General features: G+C 40.3%; 1 protein-coding gene across 5 annotated transcripts in view; it reads left to right on the top strand.

Annotated features, from left to right (window-relative positions):
• Window positions 1-26,419, top strand: part of HS3ST5 (heparan sulfate-glucosamine 3-sulfotransferase 5) — a 552,259-nt gene that overhangs the window by 37,744 nt on the left and 488,096 nt on the right. For 3 of the 5 annotated variants that reach the window (XM_085611384.1, XM_085611385.1, XM_085611387.1), the window contains exon 2: window positions 18,722-18,839. The gene's annotated coding sequence lies outside the window, so the exon portion shown is untranslated. The remainder of the gene's footprint in view (window positions 1-18,721; window positions 18,840-26,419) is intronic. The other 2 variants (XM_085611386.1, XM_085611388.1) reach the window with 1 other exon arrangement.

The following is a 26,419-nucleotide window of genomic DNA, read 5'->3' as shown; positions in this document are numbered from 1 at the left end:
CTTCTTGGAAAATGGGCACTGGGTTCATGCGGGATGGTCTTGTCATTTATTATCAATACACACTAGAATTGACTGCTTATCATGAACAGGGACGAGCACAGTGGGTAAAAAACCTCTAGGGCCATATTTCACAAAATGTAACACTGTGCAATGCAGCAAGTCACCTTGCTGTGCTGCGTTATATGGAAGCAAAATCAAAGGGGCGGAGTGTTTGAACATTGCAAACGCTCACCCCCAGTCAACTGATCTGGGTTTAATACATCATCATTCTTTAGCTCACTCCGCCACCCCAGTTCAGACATGGCCATATGCAAATCAGTCTGACCCTGTGCCTCATGGGAACAGTCCAGCCTGAACTGCCAAGCCATGTCTTCCCTGCACCGGAAACAAGCATCCTGGGACCGGTTTTGATTAGCCAGAAACCGGTCCCAGGATGCTTGTTTCCGGTCCAGGGAATACATGTCTTGGCAGTTCGGGCTGTACTGTTCCCATGAGGCACAGGGTCAGACTGATTTGCATATGGCGATGTCTGAACTGGGGTGGCGGAGTGAGCTAAAGAATGATGATGGATTAAACCCAGATCAGTTGACTGGGGGTGAGTGCTTGCAATGTTCAACACTCCGTCCATCATCCCCTTTGGTTTTGCGTTATATGTAAGGGCAGGAATGTGCCGTATTTATCACAATATGGTGCATCTCTGCCATTTCCCATCACTCGCACCCAATGTGTTGACTAGCGCCACCCGAGGCACTCCTGCACCATGGTGCAAGGGTGCCTACGTTGTAAGGAGAATTGTTTTTGTGCAGGAAGGGACACTTTCCTGCACAAAAACAATCTCCTGAGGCATTTTCCTCTTTCTGTGTGCTGCAAAATGTAGCATACATAGAAAGAGGAAGTAATGAGGATACATAAACATATTTCTCCTTGTTAACCTCCCCTGGGAAGGTATCGCATTTTGACGCATTCCCAGTTCTACCACTAATAGCGCATTTGTGAATGGTTCAATATCATTGGGTTTTGCGTGGTAACACCCACGACCACCCATGGAACGCCTCTCTGAGGCAGAGTAATGTAACACAGCGATTTGCGCTGCATTGCTCTGGATTTATCAAGCTGCTCAGGGCCACGCAAGGTGGCCTTGCGAGGCTTGAAAAAATTGCATTTTAAGGGTGTCGTCACTTTTGCACCATGCACCATGGTGCAAAAGCGACACAGCCCTTGATAAATATAGCCCTCGCTGTTTATGTATGAAGACCCACACCCACCCAGTAGGTGGCATGCTTCATCCTCAGACCTTCCTGACGCTGATCGGATGGAGTAAAATGCAAGCTACTAACTACCACTGTCTATGCAAGTTTCTTGTTCTAAAAATTCTAAGACTATCTTATTGGGGAGCTTAGGGGAACTGATCATGGATACTCTGCTATGCCACTCATTTGATAGATAAAGGAATAGGAGGTGGTACTGACTTCCCTTTAATCCACCTAACCCTTTTGTGTATGATGGCCTGTCATTTATTAGCTCAATTTTGGTAGATTATTTTAAGGGACTGTGAACTAATCTCAATATATCACTCCTCAGAGAGATTTATTTCTGAAGTTGAAGGTCTATCTAGTCAAGGCAGTAACTCGATCAGGAATTCTACAAAGGTGGAAATCGAAGGTAATACCATTTGTTGTCAGAAAGTGTATAAAACATACATAGGTTGAAGTTTTGGGAAAGAGTACATGCAACAAGGGGTGAATTCATTAACACATTCAATAGGCAATGGCAGGACTTTATGCAATATAAATAGGTGGGTGTGAAAATGATGGTTTGTATGTAAGAAACTTTACTTTTGATGGTGATATTTAAATATTATATGTATTCTTTCAACTCTTAGTGCAGTAGAACAATGGATGCTTTAACTTCTACCTATCAATAAATAAATAAATAAATACCTAATAAATGCCTACCCTTTGCTCCTTTTAATCTCGTATGATTCTTACAACTTGTATGACGCTAGCTGACACTACATGTCCCTATTTCATGACGGTATGAGTGTGCGTAGCGCCACAAAGCAATGAAGAATCTGTGGTGCAGTGAATTTGAAGGTTGATGATTGAGAATCTGTCCCAGGCTCTCATGATGAGTGGCCCTATTCCTGGGAATTTCCCTTCGGTACACCTTTGTATTACCATTACCAGAGATCCCAGTCTTTCCAGAGGTTGGTTTATAACAGGGATTATACATTTTTAGGGAATGGCATTCCAATTCCATTCCAATACCATTCCATTCCAATTTTCTCATGTTTTCCTCCAGTATTCCACCCCTAGATTTGCTTACAGAAGGTACAGTCTGGAGAAGGAATGCAACTCACCAGCAGTGTTCCAGCTAAACTCACAATACTGAGGGCCCGGTGGCTCTGGTTAAAGTGTCCATCAAAATTAGCAGGTCACTTGTAAAGAGGGCACCAGTGGCTGTCACCCATGCCCTAACTAATAGAGAAACTGCAAAAAAAAATTGCCTCTCAGTTCTGTGGTCAACAATTCATCGCTGGTAAAGTCTGACAACATTGTTACTCCTGTATGTCTGGTCTTGGTGGCCACTGAGTATGCAGTCACTTGTTGGTCACTATCTGTACAGATGGTGTCAATTGTAATGTCATTAATGGGTTTTTTGTCTTTACTGTTGTATCCATGTGTGCTGTGTATTGAAATACTATAGATTTGCTGCTATGTTGGAAGGACATGTTAGCGGAGCCTTCTTGGTGTTTTGTCAGTGTGGGGAGTGGTAGCTATTTTTTAGCTCCCCACATCAGGTTTAGTGCTGCAATTTTACTGCTCTGGTGGATGTCTGAGCTTCTCATCTTGCTTCCTGGGCCAATCCACTGCTCTGGTAGATTCAAAATCAGCGTAAAATGAGCCTCCATTTCTGTAAAAGCAAAGATGCAGGTATACTACTTGAGCTGATGATGGACTGCACATATTGAGTGTGCTGAGCGTGTCTCCCAGGTGCAAAGTAAATGAAACTAGGATCTGAAAAGTCAAAGCTTGGTGGTAGGGCAAAGTGGTAATATTGTTGGAATTGTGATCAGATGTGAATTCCTCCTATTTTGCAGATCCAAGCTACATTTTCAAACAAGCAATGAGTTTTCCTCAGCCTAGAGTCAAAGAGGATTTTACCTGTGTACGTGTTGCATCACAGCTCTGAACTGTGCTTATCTTGAGGGGATGATATGTTGATGGACAGTGCACTGGCTGTTTTGTTGACATGCAATTTTGTTGAAGTTAGCTGCATGTTATTGTCAGTTTGAGTAAATAAATAGCCAGTTTTGTTGGTACTTGTTTTTTCCCCCGCATGATGTCTATCTGGATGCATGTTTGGGGTGATGAATGAATAATCAACCACTGTAGAATGTGACACTGCAGTGTCATCCTAAGGATTTTGGGGCCCCGGAGCAATTATATTTTGGGGGCCTCTTTATGGAAAGAATGTGAATTTTATTACCCAATTGAAACTCACATGAGTCCAAACAATACTAAATTATGTTAATGCTGGACTTGGCTCTTTCTGCTGGGTCATCCCCAAACTTTTTGCCTTCACTCTTCTATTTTCTGAACTCGTTTTTGTTGACTTTTAGGGCTCTGCACACCTTACCATTGGTAACTAATGCTAAAAGTGCCTGTGCTCGCCTTGAAACAAGGTAAAATTGGCTCACATTCAATTGCCACATTTAATTTACTTGTGAGTCGCTAGTAGCTGCATGTACCCCAGGCCCATAAATTAAATGCTACTAATGAGCCCGCCGCAGTCAGCGTGCCACTAACTAGAGTATCCTTTTAAACATAACATGTCTCAGGCCTTTAATTGCAGCCTGTATGTGCAGTTTTATACTGCCATTTCGACCTGGCAAGATAAACCTCATGCCAGGCCCAAACCACCGTTTTAAATACATATAACTTACACTTAGGTAGGCCCTAAACAGCCCATAAGGCTGTGAATGAAAAAAGGGTGCAGTGTATTTAAAAAGTTGAACATGTACTTTTAAGTTTTGCATGTCCTGGTAGTGAAAAACACTTACACTCGTTTTTCACTAGTATGAGACCTACCTCTCCAATAGGGTAACATTGGGTAGCATTATTACATTTAATAAGTGCTAACTTTTCATTGGGAACAGGTAAACCTTTTACGTTTGGTGTCTGAGAAATTGTAATTAAAAATCCTCCTTAATGGTAAAATCGAATTTTAAGTTACAATGTTTGAAAATACCACTTTTAGAAAGTTTACATTTTCCTGCCATAACAATTTGGTGCCTGCACCCTATTTCTGGGTTGCATGACTGGGTGCAGTTGGCAGTTGGACTTTGATTTTTCATCCCAGACAGCTACACAATAGAGGAATTAGGTTTGCCTTCATGGGCCATCAACTGGCAGGATGGGGGACTGAGCTGGGTACAGCCCTACTTGCATCTGAATATGCTGTGCCCTGCCTTCATATAACGGACTTGTCACTCCTGCATTGGTCACCCACAGTTCCAACACACTTCTGGACCACTCAGGAACACTCTGGAACACTCAGAAAGACTGATGTGCTGCTCTGCAAGAAGGGCTGCTACTCTGTTGCCCTGATGCCTTACGCCAAGCTACCTGAATGAAGGACTGGGCCTGCCTCTTGAAGACAGGACCACCAGGCTGACTCCAAGAGCTAGTTGACTGGACTCCTGATCAGAGCCCCAGGAACAGAAAAGGCTCCAACCACCTTGAACCCAGAAGCTAGACTCTGTCTGGTGTGAGTCCTGCCCCCAAGTGGTACCACCACAGTCCTGTGCACTTTGAAATGAGCCTGAAGGTGTTCTGCCAGCCAGCTGAGGTCCTGTGAAGAAGAACTCACACAGTGGATGTATTTTCTCACAGCTGCATTTGACTCGCCACAGCACTACGCATCCCTCAGTGCTGGACCTCACATCACAGCTTCCAGTCTCTCTGGAACGGCAGCTGCATGATGTATGCTTGATGCAGCACTTCACAAAGCACGCCTGTTATATCCTGGTAAGACACAACAAAGCCCTTCATTGACAGTCTCCTCAACAAAAACGCAGGACTCCGCACTGTAGCCCTGCTGCTTCTTTGGAACCAACCGGTGTTCAGCACATCTTCGACGCAGGACTTCACATCACAAGCCCCTCATCGAATGCATCCTCAATGATAATGCAGGACTCCACAGTGGACTTAATTTGGTCCTTGTATCTGGCCCACGCTCCATCGCAGTCGGCCTGTACTTGTGACTTTGTCCCTGTCAGGCGCAACCGGATACTAACAGTTGGCGCTTTTTCCTTCTAAACACTGTTTGCACCTAAAACTTTGTAATTGCATATCTACAGTTCTCCTGATTAGATTTTTGTTGTTTTGGTCTCAAATAATGTACTAAATTGTACTCTATTGTTCTAAATTGCTGTGGGATTTTTTTCTTGGGTTGTGTTTTCACTTTAATACTGTTATGAAGTGCTGCAAAATACCTCACACATTGCCTCTAAGTTAAGCTTGACTGCTTTTGTGCCTAGTTACCAGAGGGTTAAATACAGGTTAATTTGGGGCTTGATTGTGTTTCACCCTGACAGAGATTGTGGTTGCTGCTTGAGTAGGGTTTCACCCCCCTTAACCAGTAACCCAATTTCCAATTACATTTTTGCACGGTCACACAAAAACAGTTGAAATATGTCTTGGCGGGTTGCCAAAAATCCTAAAATGACACCTGCTATTAGAGACAGGGTTAAGGGTGAAAGGCAATGAATTAGAGAAGTTTAGATAGAGAAATGGAATAGACAGAGATCAAATAGTTCAGTTTGAAAGGGAGTCCCTGAGAGATTCGGATCCTGAGCAATTGTCCAGTTTACAATGCCTTAAAATATCCCTGTGCTAATGGACTGCTCTGGGTGTTTATATATTTTCACTTGTGACTGGTGAGTGAAGGTCCCTGTGTATAACTGTGGCATCAAACAGGAGTTTGAAGATTATGTTGGTATTTTCGTCTCATCTTTTATGATGTCTTTTTTTCCGAATAGTAGAACCACTAGGATTATGGGATTTTTATGCTGCAACATTTTTTTCAGAAATCTGATTTGCCTCATTTGTCACATAGTCCATCATATGCTTTATAGCCTGTAGATTTCAACAAAAAAATGTTTCTTCCTCAAACAGATAAAAAAGTGGCTATACTTGTTGCAGAAAAGTGGAAGCCATTCACAAAGGTTGGCCCCTTTCTGCTGCTTATTGCTGTATTTGGGTGTTAAGTTGGAATCAATGAGGAGAAACCTTTGCCCAGACAGTGTTAACATTTGTAAAACTGACAAAATAATAAAGCAATACTATTAAAAAATGTGACGTATCCTGCTGTACAATTTGCTATTTCTTAACGCGTAATTTACTTACCCCTGCCATAAATTTTGTGGTCCTCCACTGGGCAAATATATACTACACCTCATAACTACATTCAAAGTTGTGTGCACCCCTCTGAAGTTTGTGTGTGTGTGTGTGTGTGAGGGTGTATGTGTGTGTGTTTTTTTTTTAAACATGGAGTACATTTTTTCTGACCAGACACCATGTAGTTGCAATGTTGGCATTACTATGGGACTTTACTCTTGGTGAGAAGTACATACATTTTGTTTGGAAAAGGTGGTTGATAAGTACGCACACACGTTTTGCAAACTAAATCAGATTTTGCTAATTAACATAAATATTAATAGGTCAATTCACAAAATAAGGATTAGGAGAAGGGCACAATCCGACCTATCTCATTAATATGCTTGAGGGAGGTTGAAAATTGGTACTTATTCGATTGAAGGCCATCACAGGGATGGTGGCCTGCTAGATTGTGCAGGCCACTATGTCTGTTAGTGCCTTTATTTAAATGTAGCCAGTTTTCCTACTAGGAAACTGGACTACTTAAAAAACATTTGTTTATGAGGTAGCAGGTGTCCCCTGTATCACTGCCTACTAAGAAACGAGGGGGCATATCAGCAAGGAATTTATCATCGGTTTTTTGGCTTTAAAAGCTAGAAATGCGGAGATAAAACCATCGCCCTATCAGCAAGAGGGTGCTAACATGCATATTCACATGTTAGCACCCATTTTCCCTACGCCGACCTTTGCATCTCTAATGAGATGCAAAGTGGGCGTTCCTCCCCAGAATAACGGGAGAAATGTTGCTAAGTGACATTTCTCCTATTATCAAGCCTCACCCTAACCCGCAGAGCGATAAGAAAAGTAGCGCTAACCTCGGTTAGCGCTACTTTCCTTACGCCTGCTTTTAAACTGACTTAGCCGTGATATCCTATGGTAGGTGGATATCATGGCTAAGTATGTGTAGCCCTATCAGCAACGTAGCGCCAAACATTGTGCGATTATCGCTGGAATCCCAGCAATAATTGCATATTTGGCAGCTAACTCGGTTGTTTTTATCGCTCTGGAGATAAGCGTCGCTGATAGCGCGCTATCTCCGCAATAAAAAGAAGCGATAGCCGGCGATAATTATCCTAGCACTAAGTGCGCTTAGCGATAATTATCACCGGTTGTTGCTGATATGCCCGAGTGTTCTTCTAAAATTCACAAAGGAGAAGTGGTTAAAAGAGGGATCCCTTTCCCTTTCTAAATATGTTACCACCTCTTAATGGTTTATATGGAAATGTAGAAGTGTAGGTACTCACTATTTAGAGTACCTGTTTGCTCCTGAGAGTTGCCAGTACTCTCACATTAAATGTATTGCAGCAGTGCACAGAAGTGCAGGTACTCTCTCTTTCAAATTAAAGAAGTGCGGATACTCAGTACCAGAGAGAACCTGCCCATTTAAAGCCCAGTCACCTCCTTTGAGGAGTCAGTAACTTTCCAATAGTTTGCAGCAGGAATTGAAGATGAAAACTATTGATACATTGTTCAATCATAACTTGGAGGGACACCCTAAACATGCACCTTCCAAATTGCAATTTGGTCATCGTTTCTAAACCCATTTTGTGCTTTAGTAATTCTTTACCAAATCACAACATGTGTTTAGTATTTACCAGAAAGGCATTTTGAAGCCACAACACTGTGATTTTGTGAATTGAACGTTTGTGATCTCAAAATGGCTTAGTACATCTGGCCCATTGTTACTTTGTAGACTTGTGTTTATTGTGTTTTTGAAGTAGCATTTCAAAACCAGTTAGATGTGAGATCTGTGAGTGTGCTGTTCAGTAAAGTATTCAGAGATTGGTTTATTTGCCAATGACTTAAACTTTAATATTTTTTTGCAGCTTTGCGTGTTTTTCTACAACTTTAGAAGACGTTATAAAAGCTCACCTGTGTACAAAAGTTCTTGCGAAAATATTTTTGGTGAAGTATTTTCTGGTAAAAACACTTATGTGAGAAAATTCTCCCTCTGAAAGTGGTGTTTTGCTGAGATTTGTCCCACAAAACCTAAATTGTAATTTTTTTCAGATGTGTTTTAACTTCACAACCTTTACAAATCTTAAGGAATTCAAACACGACTTATGAAGTTTGCAAATGACTGTAATCATGAAAGGCACGTGGACCAGGAATGTTCAGTATAACTTTCAAATTGAAAGTACACAGTCTACATTACTTTATATGTACTTAGGTACAGTAGCAGTCCGTATCCTGCCAAAGTGGCGGGTCAGGCCAGAAGAGGGAGCTGGGGGCAGGGGGGAATGGAAACAGAGTACAAAATAATAAAAAAAAAAAAAATTACTAACCTGATCGCCGCTGCCGTCCACTGCATCGCCTCCTAGAATGCACTGCGGCCAATCATGACGCTGCATAAAAGCAGCGTCAGGATTGGCCTGAGCGCTGAGACTTTGCGCTCCCAGGCGGACTCTGAGCCTGTGCCTGCTTTCTCCAGCCCTAGCAACGCAGCTGGGGCTGCAGAAAGCTCCACTGCACACGAGGGCTTGGTCGCCCTGAAACGACTAGCCAATCCTCATGTGCAGAGAAAGGGACAAAGGATTGCACTACCACTGCCCCACCTCAGTGTCATCCCCTGGACCCACCCCCAAGATTCGTCAGAGTCCTGGGGGCGGGTCCAGGGGAGTAATATAAAAAAGTTGATAAAATGGATTTAAAACCAGTTTTATTTTTCGGGTGCTGGCAGTGGGGCGGCGCTCCTCCGTCCTAATAGAGGGGCCGCCGCTGCTTATGCGACTAAAATAGCACATGTTGCTGCCAAGAGGCTTCCACCAAGAAGTTAAACTATCCCAGACTCTAGTGTAGGATGAAAATGTTAAACACATATCTATGATTCGGACAAATCTCGTACAGAAGGCATCACATTTCATTTGCAACCACACAAACTCCAGCCCTGGGAGCCAATTGGGCCAGATGGCAGTTACGGGCATTAATCGCCATTGCACTGTATTAATGCAACACTTAAAATAAGTTCACCCACTTTAAACCATGTGGAAGCAGTGCTGTGGCACAGTGCAAGGCTTTGCAGCTGGAGCTGCTTAAATACCCTTCAATCCCTTTGAAGAGGGGACGATTATGGTTCTGCCGTACCTATGGCAGGGGTATGTGAAGATGTGGACTTTTTTCTCGTACTCCTAATGTACTTCTGACAAGATTGAAAAAGGTGGCAAAGTAAAGTGCCATTGGTCTTTGACATGAGAATCTCGATTTTGCAAAGCTTTTATTACATCTTTAAAATGTCCATTCACCCTTTTTAGGTCTCGCCTGACCCAGCGCATGCGCTGGTCTGGCGAGACTTATTGAGAGGGCTCCAAAAAGTGCTACCAGGCCAGCCTAGAGCTACAGTGCATGTGCGCGGGCCCGCGTGCCACGCTTTACCGCGATTACTTTCACTTTCGCGGCTGCAGGGCCGCTTTGATGTTTGATCGTGATCGCGATCACTTTCACTTTCGCGGCCGCACGCCCGCTTTGCATAGCCAATAGGTCTCGCTTTTCGGACGTTATAAGTATTTAGTTATGCAACTGTTGCATGGCTAAACACTTATAAGGTCCCAAAGGCGAGACCTATTGGCTATGCCAATGCTTGTTATGTGACTGTAATTTGGTGCAACTTTCCCTTGCATCGGTTATATCACCTGCAAAGAAAATCCGCTTAAATCATACCTACAAAATGCTGATCTTCAACTTTCTATCTACAAATGTTGATAATTAATGCTGAGATGGAATGAAAAGTACAGCATTTGGGAAATGTTTTAATGAAAGTGTAATTCACTGAGGAGAAAACCTGTGCCTGTGCTATGGAATGGATACATTTTTTTGCAGTCTTAAATAGCGCCATGTCGACGTTAGGGCATTAGAGCGCCTTACATGAGCACCAGGTTAAATTACACAAGGTTAGAGTCATTGGGGCAGATTTACAAGCCCCATGCGCCACTTTTGTGTCACTTTTCCGACGTTAAAATTGACACAAAAGTAGCGCAAGGGGCTTGTAAATCTGCCCCATTATGTCTTAAGCAAGGGGAGATTAAGTGATTTGCCAAGAATCACAGGATGGTGAGCCGAAAGACGCCAGGACTCTGGCTGAACTTGGCTCCCCGGATCCAGAAGCGACAGCACTAGCCGTTAGGCCACATCTCCTCCTCTTATACATTGTTAAATGTCGATAATCAAACCGTTTATTGCGCATTTTCAAAGTATAGTTGGCCTACTTATTCTCTTGCAAATGGGTTGAGCGGTTACGGTGCATAGTTGTCCAAAATGAAAGCATGACACTTTCTCAGGCTGACATCCGAGTTAAAGCATCTCACGCTAAAATGGTACACTTGACCTGTTATCTGATTGGGAGTGGATGAGATCTAATCTGTGATATGAGATTGACTGATTGCCTTGTCCTAAATACATCATTTTGAACTCGAGGAGACCAATCAACCATTTTTCTTTTAAAGAGAAAAATGGTTTGGTTAAAGTAAAGCCTCAACATCTTTGGATACATAGGTTTACTCTTTTGGTGAACTACATTTACAATCAAATTTAATACATGGTACCTCGCATTAATCAGCATTTGTTTGGCATTTAATCAATCATAATGATAGTAATTTATTAGATAGCCATTTAATTACCGAAGGATATGTTACATGACTTTCGTTAGGGCTAAATGAGTCCAGATACTTGTTTTATATTTTTCAGTTAACTTATTATAATTATACAGCATATTCTATACCCCAGATGACATGGCAGAGTGCTTTACATATAGAAAACAAAAGGTAAAATGTACGAATAAGATATCAAAGTAATGAACCACCAATAGGTCATACAGCATAAGGTATATCAAACAATAGGAGACTGATAAAAATGTAAAGATACTACATATACAGTTAGGCATAAAAGCAAGATACGTGTTTTATAGGAAATTTACACAATAATGCTACAGGTATCAATGTCAACACGTGGAGTAGAACTGGGTGAAATGTAAATTATGCTAGTGAAATTCATAAATTTACCAATTTTTCATTAATCAGAATTCACAAATATCGTGAAATTTAGCTTTACGTGACCACATTTTTTCAGCCGTGGGCGCCTGAGTTACATGAGATACTGGCAAACTATATTTTGTGCTAAAAGCATAATTCCAATACATTGCCATTACAATTCATGAACATTCACAAACATGTACACATTTTTGCCCCCCCCCCCCATCCCCTGGGTCATACAAGGAATAATCAATCAATAGACAGCTTGTTCTTCTGGTGATTCAGAGAGATTTTGATGGACTCCGCCCTTCTTCAATGGAAACCCACCAAATACTTCACACCATTTATAGCTACCTATGGCTTTTGGTACTCTTCAAATATGCTGCTTCAGGAACAGAATACTTCAATTGCTGAGAATATTGATTTGCACAGAACCATTGTTTTATCCCTTTGTCCAATACACTTCACCTCTTAGGATGCATGTTAATGTTGGTGCACCTTTCCCTACAACCTTTTCACAATTATGGGCGATTAATGGTATCACAACTCACCAGTCATCTGCCTTTCTTGTATCTGGACATCAATGATTACCATCACCATATTTTGTATCCACCGTGGTGTTGTTCTGTTGATATTAATACAAGGCTTTTCATTACAAAATGTATTGGTCATTCATTATTAAATATTACTTTTTTGTTTTCCTCATTTCTCATTATTTTTGGTTGTCAGTGCTTCCTCAACAATAACCCATTTAATTTTCTCCATGAAAACTGAACATAATATGAATATTTGCAGCACATCATCAGTCTCCATATTCTAATTCTAGTCAGCATCATATTCCTTCGTATGTTGCGCCACAGCATCGTTAATCTGTAGTGCCCTTGAAGCACACAGTCGCTTTCTAGCACTCTTCCGGGTCCTCTGTGCCCTCGTTGGAAGTCCTTTGCCACTACTTTCTGAGTAGATATTAACAGGATTCAGTAATTGCCCGGGTACTCAACTTGCAGCAATCCTTACCTTCATGCTCTCTAATTGCTTTGTGCTGGTGATGACCTGTTGAATCATGGAACGTTGAAAGGTTGGCAACAATATTCCAGTAGAAAAACATGTTTATTATTAAATACTCAAATGTGCAGTGAAATTACCATGAACTGTTATTTTTAATTTATCCATGTGCATTGCCAAACTGCGGTTCCTTAATGCCATCTTTCTCTGTCTTATTGTTCACCATTTTGCACCACCCACAAAAGCTTTTCGAGTACTTTGTGTTCACCCTGCCCCTTGAGCACTTATGTTTTGATCTAATTGCATGCTGCTTACAATTGTCTGATAAACTTGAACAAAAACAAGGATTCATTTCTGTTGTTCTTTGGCCATATCACTGTCTATTGATTTATTGCACATGACAAAAAAAATGTAAGGACTATATTGCGAGCACGCTCATGGTGGCAGTCTGACCTCCGCCACACTGAGGGTCCACCCACAGTATACTGAGTGTGGTGGTCTAACCATAAAAAGACTGCTGGCTCTGCCGGGATCAAGCATCCTGCTGGCCAGGAGTTCTAAAACCAGCCTGAATATTCTGAAGTTGCTGCTGCCATATCCCCCGAGCATATTATGAGTTGCCTTTTCACCGCACTTCTCATGGCTATGAGCCCGCAATGGAAAGGGTGGTGGAGAGGCAACGAAAGGGGTCCTAACAGGACCCCCTGCCTGAATGGCCCTTGTGGCACATGTAGGGTAAGGGCACATGTTGTACCCCCTGAAATTGCACCCCCGTTCCTGCACGGTGTGGCATGCATGTCACACCATGCAGGAATGGTCTGCAGGCACTGTCATGGTGGCTGGCTGTATGTAAGGTTCTCCTATGAGCCTAACAACCCACAGCCGTCAGACCGCCACAGCACTGCACACCCACCATGGATTACACTCTTAATCCGGCAGGTGCACTATGGGCTTGGCGGTCCCCCTGAAGGCATGGCGGTGAGAGGGCGACAGGAGGACCGCCACACTTGTAATAAGTCCCTTATTATTGTACTAACACACAAGTAGAGAGGCACACAAATAGAGACAATAAAACATAATAATCTGAAAAGTCCATAGGGCAACGAAATCACGATGACAGAGACAAAATATTTATTTGCGTGGTCGAGTTTCTTTTTACTTCTTCAATTGGTATTATACATGTAGGTTACACAAAACAGCCAAGGCCTTTCACCCATTCGGGCTTCTTCAGGGCGTAGTCCAATCAAGTGATTGTACACAAGACGCTAACCCAGGGTAAGGATATAGATGAAGTCAAAGTCTCATCCAAGGCTCAAGAAGCAAATGATATTGATTCACGAAATGTAGTAATGGCTATAATCGCCCACAATCGTGGCGCATGAATGTCACGCCGTGATCATCAGGAGCCATGTTCGGCAGTCCAAATACAAACCTTATTGTTGTATAATTGCTGAGATTATGTTTGTGAATGATACCTTTAGGACACCGTTGCAGATATACAATTTCATATTCCAGCACTCTTCAGCTCGTATTAATTAATTAAGCCTCATAATAATAACTTGCTTTCTATATAACATGTGCTACTGCATGTTTGAAGTTTGTCATTCTGATGCTGTAAATAACAATAACACTAACAAATAATCAGCTGTTTGTTAATCAGATTCAGTAAGGGGATTCATGATGATCAAGAGATCATAATCTACAAAGATTGATTCAAAATGTTTAGTTTAAATTTCTTAAAAAGAACCTCCATGTGTTGCCCCCATTATAGTATGTTAGTGTAATTTGGAATATGCAATCACCTTCATAGTTCCAGTTGTTTACAATGGGAAGGGATATGACTCCACTAGTAAATATATTGTATATCTAGAACCTCTTGCTATCCAGCATGTCAGTGTTGGAAATACCAATATTTGTATAAAATATATAAAGAAGCTCAAAGGCCGGGAATATGATCATTGTCCTTATCCTTAGGTCATCTTTGACACATTTCGCTCAACAAGACTCTAAATTACACAGGCACCGTACATTTTTAAGTTCATACTTTTGAGTAAGTTTACTACTTTTCCATATTCACAAACTGCACTTTTGTGGTAACTTACACTTTTCTAGTAACTTATACTTTTGTGCTAAGTCTAGCACTACACATGACCAACGTGACCACCCACTGGTACTGCAACACCCTCCCATAGAAAGTAATGGAAGTAGGGACTTACTACAAAAGTGTTAGTTACTATAAAAATGTATGTTTCGACAAAAATGCAGTTTGTGAATACTAAAAAAATATCAATTTAATCAAAAGTGTAGGTTACATAAAAAAGCAGTCAATGAATAGCACTTGTTAGTAATTTTTGTAGCAGTACTATTGTAGTACTACATGGTGCAGTTTGTGAATCAGGCCCATACGGAGGCCATTTTTCTAGAATTTTTTCAATACAATTTCAAAGAGTAAAGTCATAGTTTCTTTTTAAGTCTTTACCCTTTGCTCCAGTAGCACCTGCAAAATAAAGGTTCCTTAAATGAAAAAGAAAGAAAGATATCATAAGCATATGCTCAAATGTTTCCAAATGAGCAGAGGGGCAACTATATTTCTTATCTAGAGGCTAAATGCAAACCTTGACCAGCACACTAAAGGAATGCAAGGAATGCTTTTCAGGTTCTTGAAGTGTAAGCAATATTATCCTATTCTTTTTGCACTTTTATATTGTACAGCAAAGCTCAAAGTAATGGCATCAAAGTGAAGTCTACCTCCTATCCAACTTAAGCAACTTTAACCACAGCCCTCCTTTCGATCTGTGTAAGGGAAGAAAGAACATCTCCCTTCAAATGGTTAATTTGTGTAGACTCTATGTTCTACTGAATGGAAACAATCAGGGATATTCACAAAGGTAACGTACACTTCTGAGTAACTTAGACATGTAATTTACTCATATACTTTTGAGTAACTTTATTACTATTGGCTACTAAAAAAAAACAAGTGTAAAGTTACTCAAAAGTGTAGATTTACACGTCTGCACCCCCTGGAAAAGTGGCTGAAGCCAAATTTATGACGGTAAGTTATGCTGCTAAAAAATGCACACAGGGACTTGAAATAAAACCCCATATGAAACATGATAAACTACATTAAATAGTTTAAAATATCAATGAATAGAATTTAATGTTATAAAATATAAAATAATATATATTTATTATTAAACATTTTAACAACCTTTTTTGAATTTGTAAATTAATGCAACATTTTTTAAAATTATTATTAGCAATTTATAAAGTGTATTGTTCACCTGACAGGTATCATGGAACTATCAAACCACCAAAAATGCATAGGAAACCTTTCTTAATATTGCAGCAGAAGGCACAGTGGCTTACATCCTCTGCTTAGGGAAGAGCCACGTTTTTAGGTTCTTCCTAAAACTCATCAGATTTCCGAGTTTGGCAGACTGTTCCATAACTGATCTGCTTTGACTTGGATAGATCTCCCACCCATCCTTGTTTTCCTAAAGCTTGGCATACAAACAAGGTTCGCTGATTAATATCATAAGGGCCTTAGAGATCCATAATGGCTGAATTTCCTTTGTAGTAAACTCGGTCCTGATCCATTTGTAGTTTTTTAGGCAATATACAAGGCTTCGAAAATATTTCATTCTTTGACTGGTAGCCAGTGAAGTTCCTTCAAGGTATTGAAGCAGAACCAGATCTGGATTTGTTCAGTGTCAGTTTCATTAAAATATATTTGAACTAGTTAATTCTATACATCACTTTTAATATTTATTATCGCATAAAGAAAAAAATATTTTTACTTTATGAGGGAAGGCATTTTTTATATGAAACTTCATAAAATAACTTTCATTTAATGTAATATATTAAATTAGTTAATGTTAAATAATAATGTAAATATTAGCGTTATATATGTATTTTAAGTATAGAACAAAAAAATGGTACAGCACTATTAACTTGAATTTGGAATTAAATCTTAGTTAGTTTACACATATGATATTAAATATTTTCTTCTGGAGTTTAAAGTAAAAAATAATATGTTGTATCCATTATTAATTTTTAAAGGTCATGTATATAATTAATTAAATGTAATGTAATCATAGTTTAATAAAAGTAATGTTACATTAATTGAAAGTTTGTTAAAATATGTTAGAATTGAATTATGAATATGTTTAAATTTTACATATTTTAGCATGAAATTACATGTATTTATATTTGTAACTATTTTAACTAATTTAATTATTTCAACATTATTTCCTATGAGGTTTTATTTAAAGTCGCTACCTCCCTTATTTCCTATGGAAGGGTGTTGCCTTACTAGTGGTTGGCCATGTGTGGTGCTAATTTACTACTGTTTTGGGTTTCTTTTTGGCTGTAGTAACTTTAGAAACTAAGGGCCCATTAGGACGTAGGGCGGATCGCCACCACCCGCATTGGCGGTGGCGATCCGCCCTACATCTTTCCCCACTCGCCACCCATTTCCCCCCACCATATTAGTATGGCGTCGGTTTTCCGCCAGTCACACAGGTGACCGGGTGAAAAAGGGGCCTGCTATGGTGGCGGTGTCTGTTAGACACCGCCAACCATATTAGGACGGCAGCGCCGCCACGGAAAGGCATGCGGTCCTTGCCATTGGGGGCCTGTAGCGGGCCCCCAGGAATTCTGGGGGGTGGGTGGTGCACATGGGGGGTACCCCCCTGCATTTGCATTCACAACATGGCAGGCACCGCGCGGTGCCTGCCACGTTGTGCATGCAAATGCACAACATGCATTTTTGCATTGCGGCAGGTGTTGCTGGAAGCACCGCCCGCCGCAATGTTAAAAATGCTGGATGTGCCCACCAGTGTGGCGGCCGCATCCTAATCTCCCCCACGGGACCGCCGCACCTATGGCAGGCGGTCCCGTTTTACGTCGGGATGGTGGGCAGACTTCATCCTAATGATGCCCATAGTTTGTGCACAGGAAGGGGCTTTTGTGTTGTGTGAATGTCCTCCCCTAAGCCCCTCCATAGTCTTCCCTTACTCCTCCTTAGCCCCTCCCCAGTTGTAATTAAGCTCCATCTTCAACCATCCCCCTGGTTCCTCCCACATTTACTACTAGGTGGTCGATTGCGATGTCGGACAGACCTGAGTCCATCCGACATTGACCTGAAACTGGGACTGAATAACGGCGGTCCCAAACCAGCAAGTAGGATGCGACCGAACACTGTTCGGTTGCACTCCTATTCTTTACAATGGAAGCATGCATTCCAACCGGAATGCATGCTCTCATTGTAAAGAGCTGAGGTGCAGTTCATCCTTGCACTCGGGTGCAGGTATCAACAGGGGGGTACCATAGAAACCCCCTCGGCCACTATCCGGAGGCCTTGCACCCATGGGGGCCCTGCTGGGGGTCCCCAAAGTCGACTTCCCACAGCCTTTCTATGTCAGAAAGGCGGACACAGAAAGGCTGTCATAATCTGCCATTTTAATCCCTCAGGCGGAAAGAGCTGCCATTGGGATTACAGGAAGCTTTCCGAATGGCAGACCGGCTCTCCGAACTTGTCGTAAGCCATTCGGAAATCCTGTTTGGATTTCCGACCGACTCCATCAAAATGGGTCGGTTGGCAATGAATCCAAACAGGAGATTACAATGCTGTAGGAATGGCTGCGACCAAGGGTCTGAGCCATTTCCTACAGCATCGTAATCCGCCCCTAAGTAAGAAACGTATGTGTGATAATTCCCCCATAGAAAAGGTAGGAGAGGTGAAGATCGAAATTTACACTTCTAGGTTTCTGAATAGTATTTTGTAGTACTTTAGTAATACTGCTCTAGTACTACTAAGCATACTACAAATGCAGTTTTTGAATAGGCTGTAATAAATCCATAATATGCCAATGTTCAAATCCTTGAAAGCATGGAAGCCTTTGTTAAAGATCAATATTGAAGAAAGTCAGTAAAAAAAATCCTTAGGGGCCAAATAAGTGAAGAAATATTAAGATTATGTTATATTATGTGACTGACCCGACATACCCTGTAGGACAATGGTTTTGGGTCTACTTGTAAAGAGGGACAAGCCCAGAGTTTTCCTGAGACTGGAATGTTTTAACATCTGATAATTTAATATTAAGATTTTTAAAAAGCAAAGGGCAATCAAATGTCAATAATGTGGCAACCTCATCTAATTTTGTTTTCATGTATATCATGGTTGCCGTTATTGTGCTTGTGCTGTTTTATTAACCAAAGCAACAAGAAACATTTCATTTCGTATACAATTGGGACTGTAATGTTGGGTGATGCAGTTTAAGATACAGTAAAACCTTTTTTGTGTATTTCAAGACAGAAGCAGCTGGTGGATTCTGAACATAGTGTTGCATAAATACTCACTTTGAATTGAGCAAGTAAGGAGGTAAGCCCAAGGAGAAAAGACAGACAACTAAGGAGAGGACAGTAAAATGTAAGTTTGTGTTCTTATTTTACTGAATATTGAATAATAGCAAGTCATGCAAAAGGAGTAATACTTTCAGCCTGAAATGGATGTTATAACATGGATTAGAGGTTTAACTTTGTTAAGGTTCTGTTCTCTTGCAATATTTGATTTAAAAACAATAGCGTGGTAGAAATGAAAGCGTTTCCACAATTAAATATGCTGGAAAGAAAATCACTAGCTTGATTTTAAATGACATTATTGTTCTTTGTGCTCAATTGATTGTACAATAGTAAAACAGTACAAAGGGAACTACATAATGATATACACACAAAAAGCAACTGGAATCGTTATCCTGCTTGAGTTTGACCCTTCTATTGAAACTACCGGGTATCCAAAGATTTTGGATTAGACGCCTTACTCACTCGATTGTGAAATGCTTCATCATCAGCGCCTATCCACACCCTGGTAGGATGGTACCACCAGCGCAGACTCAGCCAAAAAATTTGATGGATGTTCTTATGTAAATCAAGACTGAATAAGCAGGGATCCAGGTGAAACGTATATTATAAAAACATTCCTACAGGTATACCCTACGCTTCTATTCTTTATTCATGGATTACCTGTGATATGGTTAAAAAGGATAATTGGGGGTTTTGTGGTTGAAAATAATTGTTCAAATAAACCCATTTATGTCTGTGCCAACATGTTTCGGCCCTCACACAGAGCCGGTCCGGGTCTGGGGCATTCGTCAGGGCTAATTTCTACGTCCCTGCTTACTTATGCATGCACCTCATGCAAAAGGTTCTGGTCCTAGGAATTTCCTATGAGACAAAAGAAAAAAACGTGGTGGGAAAGAGAGAAAAAAATATTTTTTTAAGGTCAGTTGCAGGAGAAAATTCCTCAAGAGGCTTCACATGTAATATTAACTGCCTATTCCTATTTTTTCAGGCTAAGATTTTTAAAGAAAAAAAATCCCATAAATAGTGGTGGTATATACATATTTTTCTTTTTTTAGCATTGTGAGAGGGTGGGGATGGGGAAGTCAGAAATACAAAGAGAAACAACTGCGTACACTACAATCAATGTGGAATTTGCCTGAGGTAACAGGCCATTATCCATGCGGACAATGTAATGTTAGCCCATTCACAAAAGCAGCAATAGAATTGGACCTGGGTTTACACACTCCATGGATCCTACATACACATACAAATTGCAATAGTGCAAATGTGGTATACATGATCATATACAAATGTGGCCTAAAATATTTTGGCATGACGACAAGGAAGGTGAAATTACGCATAAATGAACACAGAACCACAAAACCCCCAATTATCTTTTTAACTATATCACAGGTAACACATGAATAAAGAATAGAAGAGGAGGGTACACCTGTAAGTATTTTTAATAACATACATTTCACCTGGATCCCTGGTAATCCAGCCTTGATGTATTTAAGAACTCCCGTTACATTTTTGGGTTGTGTCCGCCCTGGTGGTACCATCCTACCAGGGTGTGGATAGGTGCTGATGATGACACATGTCACGATCAAGTGAGTGGGGCGGCTAATCCGAAATCTTTGGATACCCGGGAGTTTCAATAGAAGGGTCAAACTCACGTAATATAACTATTCCAGTTGCTTTTTGTGTGTATATATTGAGTTTGGGAGAGTGCAACTGGTCTTAGGATCTCTCCTACCATGTGGGAACTACATAATGATCACATATAAGGAGACCTGTAATTGTCTACTTCACAAAATCCTCATACTGTGTTGTTAGTAAGTTACTGTCTGTCCTACAAATACATGTTAATACAATGATTGAATTAATTTTACTGGTTATAGATTGCATGTCCTTCATGGTGGCTTTGTGGCATTTGTTGATTGATGCAATAGAAGTTGATGAGAAGCATCTAGTCTCAATGTTTTGCTGAGTGATTTCTAGTTTGAGACTGAGTGCATTCAAGCACTACCTTAATGAAGTTTTCTTTGGAAATCTATTCTTCCAATCAGCATTATTCTCAAATACATTTTTTGTGTCTGAGTTCAAATTAGGTGCAAAGATGTTTCATTCTTTTCTAGAGAAAATACCACATCTTGATTTACACAATAGGGGTTGGCAGAAGTTGACCGCTACAAATGTAATTCATAAATATGGAAACTGCATATGTATTTTTGAATTTTTAGAGTCACAAACATATGGTTGAGGTAGGTTGGCAGAAGTTATGAGGGAAAGGAGTTGTCTGCAAAAGTAGAGGAACACTCACAAACAAATGTTTTTCTGAATATTCACATATACATATATTCCGTGCAGATTGTTTTACACCATGGAAAAACTGACAAATGTATTCCTGTTTTCAGGGTGGGAATGGATTGAAAACCACCATACATAGGCAAGAAATGTTGGGAAGAGGGGTTTACCTTGGGAAAAAAAATTATCTCCAGAGAAACAAAAATATGAAATGTGCAAATTGTGGCAGATGTCAGCAGATTGAAGATCCATGTATGCAGGTATGTGTGCGAGCGTGTGTGTGTGTATGTGTGTGTATGTTATAGTTGTGTATTAGTAGCCAAGCTGCAAAAAGGCAGCAGATTGCTCACTGAGACAGGGGCAAAAAAAGTCAACAAATTATTTAAGTGCTACCTGAAAATCCATCTGGTACAGATTCCATATGCATACATGGAATGATTTTATGCCTATGTGTACTCCTGGAAATCTATAACTGTTAAAGATTTCTATGACTATTTCTGTTTTTTTTTGTCAATCTTTCAAAAGACTTAAGGTGGTTCCAAACATTGAAGTAAATCTAAAGGAACACTTTTCTGTCTTTGGGTGAAAAATAAGTATTATCTACTTGGGTTACACAGTCTGCATTTATCCCGAAGTTAAATGTCTGAAAATCTTTGCGCATTTTGTGATCAATGAATTGAACCAAGGTCTGGAAACAAGTGTGACTTCCAACCACTACCCCAACCAAAGTAGCATGTCCACAGAGAGTAGTAATTTCTTGCTGTCCCTCCAAAGTCAACATTTTTAATTGTACAAATTATTAGAACATGAGGTATTAGTATGGATATTGACAATGACCATTCTACTATTTCCATCCAGTGGTTAGGGAAATCAAATGAGCTAATATAATGTACGACAAAACAGAGCAGCTCTTTCCCTGCTACCTTGCATTTGATCAGAAGTATATTCTGTCAAACTGGATCTATGTTTCAATGCAATGGCAACTTGTATCATCCCTTGGAAGTTTCATGTTCCTATCCTTATTTCTATAATGTAAATACAGCTTTAAAGGTTATTCCAAAGACAAATCATCTAATTAGGAAATCATTTGAGGTTTTTATTACAAATCAAAATGTATATTCAAACAAACATGACTAAGAAACCAATGTCTACATCTTGATACATATTGATACATTAAGTAATGCAGTAAATACTTGATATAATCAATATGTACCCTATGCCACTTAACATTGTCCTACTTTCTCTTTTTGCTGTATGAATGATACGATCTGCTTGGATAATGTTCATGCTATAGAAAAACACAAAATAAGAATGTTCTAAGAGCAAAAAAGGGTACTAGTTACTACAATAAACATGCAGTGTGGAATATAGTATAGTTTGAAATGGTATTTATCCCTGCAGGAAGGTATAAGAGGGTGAAGTAATCAACATACACAATTCAAAACAGCTCAAGAGATAATACATTTAGTTTCCACACAGAGGAAATTTTTTAAACTTTGTGTTTTGACTAACAACCAATGCTGGTAGAAAAACAAGATAGTAGACATACGCAAATCAAGATAAACTAGGGTGAGGCATCCCACAGGGTTAAAGGTTTAAAATGTAAGTTGTTCCTGGTACCCATTAAGATTTATGGAGACCATTTAAAGCTGGACAGGGGGCCTGCCAGCCCTTCATGTCAGTGGAGGCTGTGGCCTCTCCTAGTGGAGGACTTCCTGCCATATTGTGACATCTCTCCCTGCATGTTTAGCCCGTTATAAAATCAGGAAATACAAGTCCCAAGATGCAAAGAAGAAAACCTTAACTTGATGAACTACCCACACATGGATCTTGAAATCATGACAGATTTTTAGGCATTGATAGATGCACTAACTCTTTTGCACATGTGTGTGTACTGTAAATATAGTCTATGCATTACCTTTCCTGGACAGTTAGTAGCTTACTTTGTGCCTGGACCTGTATTCATTGTTATGTTGCATGTATATTAACCATGTGTTTGTTTGCTTTTGCAAGCTGAATTCTTCATACAGTTAACATAGTGTCTAACCATAAACTAATCATGCAAACTAAGTAAGCATATCCCAAACAACTCTTCCTTTTTATGCGTCATGATCTCTGAATATTTATTGCATTTGTCATGAAAGATTTACAACACAGAGAGATTAAGGTATTTAAGGTACATCTAGTGGGTGCACTTGAGTAATGATAAAAACAACAAACAGCGGGATAATTTACACAGCCAGGTGGTATTTACTCAGAATATGTATATCATTGGCTAAATGTGATGATGAGCCTATGAATCGCTCTCCTAGCTAATTCACTTCTAACTGCTATTGAACACCATAGTACACACCTAGCCATAATCATATTCCATCTCTATGTAAAGAAATTTTGCAAAAAACAGGATCCATATTAATTATTAAAAATATGCCCACAGACATCACACAGTTGTTATACTGCAAACTGACAACATACAATGGGATGTTGAAAAGGAAGAAAGTTAAATTGCATATAGTGGTAAAAGGTAAGTAGGAGCTCATGGGAGGAATGGGCATGCATGGTCCATAAAGGGCTTTCGTAAATGTGAAATTCTGGACAATACTAAAACAACTTTCCACTCACGTAAAAAAGAGCACAATTGTTTTAATGCTCATATAATTCTGAATGGAGCCAATTACTATTGCCCTAGATAAAAACGTTATCACGTGGGTTTAAATGAGAAAATGGATTGTGAAGCCATTGCTGTACATATATAACACACTTTTGTGCTTATAAATCATTTTACAAAGAAATCCTAATCCAAACATTTTGTATCTCTGTCCGTTTAGAAGTTGGGAAACCATTGAGTTTTTGTCAGCATGATTTCTGCTGGTTCCACCATGGGAAGCCCTTATCCTGGAGGCCCATTGTCCACTCGATCAGCATCTCACAGTAATTATTTAGAGCATGCAACCATCACTGTTTTTTGTACTCCCCATATACCGAAACCATGGCACTCCTGAGAAAAATAAATTAGAGAATTCCACTGATGCCATAAGGAGAAATTTGTCTTTAGCTTTGCAGCAACAAGCCGGCACTTTGGTGGCCCACTCAGCACTCAGTAGCAAAGAAAGTACTTCTGCCTCCCCAGCAGATTTACTTTGATTACCAAGATCCCTGCCAGGCAGGTGGGGATATCAAATTATGGCGGGAGTCCACTGACAGCGGAATGGAGGCCAAGAAGGCCTGCCACGCCACACCATGGTCTTACCAACCCCTAAGTTCCTAAACATATTATTTGCTAAATTTAGTTACCTGTTTCAACAATCCAATAGCATAGAACACACTGAGTGCCTTTATCAGTGTTTGAATATATACTGCAGTTTATCCTTTCTTGCGTATCGTATCGTAGTAAGATTAGCAGCAGAGTTAATAATTAGAGGTGTGGAAAAAAAGAAATGGGCACCTTAGCGAGTGTCCAAAGAATTTGCAGTATCATCAGTGTAACTCCGTGCCGTCATTCATAACAACAAAAAAGTAAGGAAAGGCCATAAAAGTGGTGATGTATGATTGGCTTATTTTATATAGTCACCCAAAACATTTCTCCCAGTCATCCAAAATCACAAAAAGCATGGACACAGCCTGAAAATGCACAAATTGTGTGCCCACTAATTCTAAATCAAATTAGTAACTGCTGAAAATGTAGTGAATAAACAAAATGTGCCCCATGCAGGCAACTGACCCTTGCACAAAGCCTGTTTTTAGGGCTAGGAGATGTGGTAAGCATAGATTATAACACCTGTTGCATTTCTCCATCCTCTAGGAATGCCTATCCTACCTGAGGTGAGATGCAGGCAAGAATTTCCACCTATTGGAATTGTAAATTCTGTGAACCATTGCTCATGATATACATGAACGGTGAAGTAAAAATGTACATTCTTTTCCTAAACTTTGTGCTCGACATGTAAATCTAAGCACTGTTATATAGTGGCCATTATCTCGTTAATCGCGGCGTAAAATCCGCCACGGTGCGGATATTTCCGTGCGCGGGCGGGGCCGCGTCGGCCAACGGATGTGCGCAGCACTATGGAGGTAGTGCCCGCGACGTTCGTTGGCCGACGCACGTTAAAGATCCAAAGATGTCAATACTGCTACCCTGGTGGTGTGGTTTCGGGGCAAAATCCTGCTGACCAGGGCAGGCCCCTCTCACCATTGTCACATCATCATGAGAGCAAATCCATAAACGTAAGAGCTTGTCTGCCCTAGCTGTTTCGTTATGTAGGGAAGGACAAAATTCAAGCACACATTATGGCTGACAGCCAATCCTTCCCACTGGCTACAGGTCTCATTTGTAAATCGTGACCACACATTTACAACTATCATTTTGCCCATTACAAATATGAAGCCCCATTTTTTAATGAAATCAAGTCTGTCAAGGCAGCAAGGAAATTTCTGAAAAGGTTGTGGGGCTTTCTGTGTGTAGGGGCAACCAAGAGGTATTTTACTCTACCAGGTATTTCCCAATTGACAATGATTGATTTATTCCCATATCTCCTTTTTAAGATGTAATGACTTTACCAAATATCCCTACTTTGTGCTCCCATGTGTTCAATATACAGAACCCTTTATGCAAACGGCGCCAGACCTTGAATTTGACAAGCAGCTACATTTTGATAGTTTTACCCTCTGTAATGGTCAGAGTGAGTGTAGCCCACTCTGCTGTGAGATTCCTTACCTGAGGCTGTTATGTAATAAGGACTCTTCTGGAACATTTTCAAGACCTGGTTATTTCTTCATGAGCAAATTGCCAAAAATGTTTCAGTGTAGGTTTGCAGTTGTTTTCCATCATGTAACAATACCACTATGGGACAAATGCTTCACTCTACAAATAAAATGTCTTACCAATGTGAGACAGAATAGTAATCAGGAAATGTGCTGTATAAATCAATACTATACATATATAATTCAAAAGTAAAAATGCATACACAGGAAGATAACAGTAGTATTAGAACTTGGGCAAAGTTGAAGACCCAATTTTCAACACTGTCACATGAAACAGGGAACAGTACAGTCTACCTGTCCCAGGCTAAGCCTAGGAAGTTGTTAAGGTAACACATAGGCATTGACTACAAGTGTTCCAAGTAATTTAAACACCAGGTACCACACATATCAGCATTTTGAGTTAAATGGATATACCCGCTGGATCCTTAAAATCCACGTTACCCAGATTCATTTAGTCAGGTCAAACTTGCTGATATTTAGAAGTAGAAAAGGCCCATTAAAAGCCAGGAGATATAGAATGGTGTGGTCATTTTTGAAGACACAACTCAGAAAAGTCTATAGTTACTGTAATGTTTTCTGAATTAGAATGATGCGAACCCT

The sequence above is a fragment of the Triturus cristatus genome, chromosome 6 (assembly GCF_964204655.1).
Source record: "Triturus cristatus chromosome 6, aTriCri1.1, whole genome shotgun sequence".
NCBI classification, from domain to species: Eukaryota; Metazoa; Chordata; class Amphibia; order Caudata; family Salamandridae; genus Triturus; species Triturus cristatus.
The sequence above is the reverse complement of the archived record's forward strand: the minus strand, read 5'-3'. Positions and strand labels throughout refer to the sequence as shown.